Here is a 3239-nt window from a genome sequence, read left to right as displayed (position 1 = left end):
GAACAATAAATAACAAAATTAATTGTCCCATAAAGGAACAAAGATCAATTGCCAATTACCAACCGTAAAATCCTGTGATTCAATTTGAACAAAGAGTAACATACTTAAAACTTTCCCATCATCTCCCAAGATATATATAGAGTATATGGTAAAAAAATCTTCAAATTTGTGTAATTTAGATTAGTAACATGTTCAAATTAAATTGAATTAAAACTAATAAACTTTATTTATAAGTCAGAATAAATCTTATTACCTTATATCAAACCATTTAAGTTAAGAAGCAAAATTTTTTACTTTAAAGTTAGTCGGATTAAATTTATTTATTTTTAGCACAATCTCTAAAAATCAAATTAACTCATTTAACATATCTATATGATTAATTTATTGATATTAGTATGCATTCAATGAAGTATTTACATTATATATGAATTTGTTACAAGTATGTTTTTTAGTTGGAGCTAGTGCAGAGATGACAGAGCAAATGTTTGAGTGAGAGAGATGAAGGAGAAAGGGTTGAGAGGAATGAAGGAAGTGAGTAAGGGTTTGGGGTTTCTTTTTTTAGTTTTGAGAATGAAAATTATTTAAATAAGGCAAGTGTTTCTGATTTTTTTCAATTGGAACTAGAGTAGGGATGACAGAGAAAAGGTTAGAGTGAAAGAGATGAAAGAGAAATGGTTGAGAGGAATGAGAGAGGTGGGTAAGGGTTTGGGGGTTCTTTTTTTATTTTTTTAATTTTGAGAATGAAAATTATTAAAATACCCTTAACCTTAAAACTTAGAATTCATGATATATAAAGGTATTTTTGTCTACTGAAACCCGGTACACATTGCTAAAATGTATCAACTGAAAAACAGGTGTACGTAAGTTAGCAAACCCATATATATATATATATATATATAAGGTTAGTGTCTCGATCCCACAAAATATCTACCGAAACAAGGATGAAACGGGAAATAAATTTATGGAATGACCAATTTTATAAAACAAAAATATATATGAACAAATTTTATAAATTTTGTAAAGGCATAGCTTTCACATAAGTATATTAAATATACATTTTAATTTATTATAAAAATATAAATTATTTTTTATATTATATATTATTATACATGCAAAGAAAAATTTCAGCGGGAAAGCTCAGTACCTGTATATGTTTATAATTAATTAAAAAAATACTAATAAATACTCTAAAGATTTCTTTTAAGAAAGAGCAAAATATTATAATGACGAGTTTATAAAAAAAATATAATGTTTCATTAAAATCAATAATTATTGAATATTATGTTTAATATAATTATGTTAATTTAATAATTCCTTTAAAAGTATTTAAAGTAATTATTTTTAATATTAACATAATTTACTATAATTTTTATTTTATTAAACAATAATATTTTTTACTATTGGAAGTTTAGAATAATAAATTAAATATAATATTCTTCTATTTTAAAAATTACCAATCTCTATTAGTGTCAATTCCTTATGGATAGAAATAGGGGCGTTAAATTAGATTGATGAATCTGTTCTAAAAGGCTATAGAATATACCTTGAATAAAAAAATTATGATTTTTTATTTAAATTTCTATAAATAGGATATTTTTTAATCATGATAAATATTTCACTAATGGTATCATCAAACACTTTGGATATTGCCATTTTCAACCTTTACAAGCAAAATTCAAGACGCCATGTATTATTACAGTGACTAAAATTTAACTAAGCAATCTGAAAAAGTACAAATAGAAAAGAATAAAATTGGAGAATTATTGAAACCATTATTTTTAACCTCAACCCAGTTATTAACATTTCTATTATCTTAGTCAGAGAGATTATGTATTATTATTGAAAATTTACAATATTAATCTAAGTTTAACTTTTCTTCTACTTTAAAAATTATCACTTATTAATGTTAATTTTTAATTGTTAAAAATAGAAATACTAACCTAGACAAACAACCAGTCCTAGAAACGGTCATTCATAATAAATGTATTAACTATTAAAAATTATATCTTTCATGTTTTTTTAATAATCGACAATGTTTTCAACAACACATTACACTCATAATAATCTCACACGGAAAAAAAACCTTTACAATATGTTATTAATTAATAGGTTAAACTCCTTTGAAGGTTTTTATTTATGTAAGTTTTTCTCAGTTTCATTTCCGTCTTTTTTCTTTACCAATTTGATCCTTTATAGTGAATAATTGACTCAATTAAGTCATCGCGGTTAAATAAACTTAACGATGTTAAAATTTTGATTACCTGTGAGAGTGAAGTGGATGTTATTTCAGTGTGACTTGCTGATACGGTTATACGTGGTTTTTGTTAGTCAAACCTTCTACGTGGCATCTTCTTAAATAAACATTTTAACAATTGGGATTTCTGAAACATTTTTAAAAGCTGCAGATTTTATAAATTTAGGAAAATTAAGAGATTTAGGGTTCGTCGTTGTTGTTGAAGATTGCAATGCAATTTTCTGAATGGATTTGATGATGGATTTAGGGTGTGAGGAATTAGGAATTTAGTTTCGTTCTTCATGGATTAAAATTGGCAAACAGTGGGTTCTTCATAGTGTTTGAAGAGGCAAGATGGAAGTGTCAAATCCATCACCATTCCTTCGAAAAATTGGCAAATGGAGGAAGAACCCTCCTATCAAAAAATAAAGCTCGGTGGTTCCTCGGCAAATCCATCACCATTCCTTCAATTTCTGCTGCTGCACTATAAAACGTGTTGTCGTCGCACTGCCATTCCACCTCAAGAAACACACTGAGAGAAGTTGGCCTGACGTCACCACACTGAGGTGCCTTAATTTTTTTATTTATGTAAGTATTTTTTTTCTCTAACCATTTTATTTAATAATGAGTGTTTTTTTAGTTAGGGATAGTGCAGAGATGACAGAGAAAATGTTTGAGTGAGAGAGATGAAGGAGAAAGGGTTGAGAGGAATATAGGAGGTGAGTAAGAGTTTGGTTTTTTTTTTTTTTAAGTTTTGAGAATGAAAATTATTAAAATAAAAGTGTTTCTGATTTTTTTTCAATTGGAACTAGAGGAGGGATGACAAAGAAAAGGTTGGAGTAAAAGAGATGAAAGAAAGAGGATTGAGAGAAATGAGAAAGGTCAATAAGGGTTTGGGGGGTTTCTTTTTTTATTTTTTTTAATTTTGAGAATTAAAATTATTAAAATATTCTTAACCTTAAAACTTAAAATTCATGATATAAGGGTATTTTTGTCTACTGAAACC

Source organism: Vigna radiata, chromosome 6 (genome assembly GCF_000741045.1).
Source record: "Vigna radiata var. radiata cultivar VC1973A chromosome 6, Vradiata_ver6, whole genome shotgun sequence".
In the NCBI taxonomy this organism is placed as follows: Eukaryota; Viridiplantae; Streptophyta; class Magnoliopsida; order Fabales; family Fabaceae; genus Vigna; species Vigna radiata.
This window is presented reverse-complemented; position numbering follows the sequence as displayed.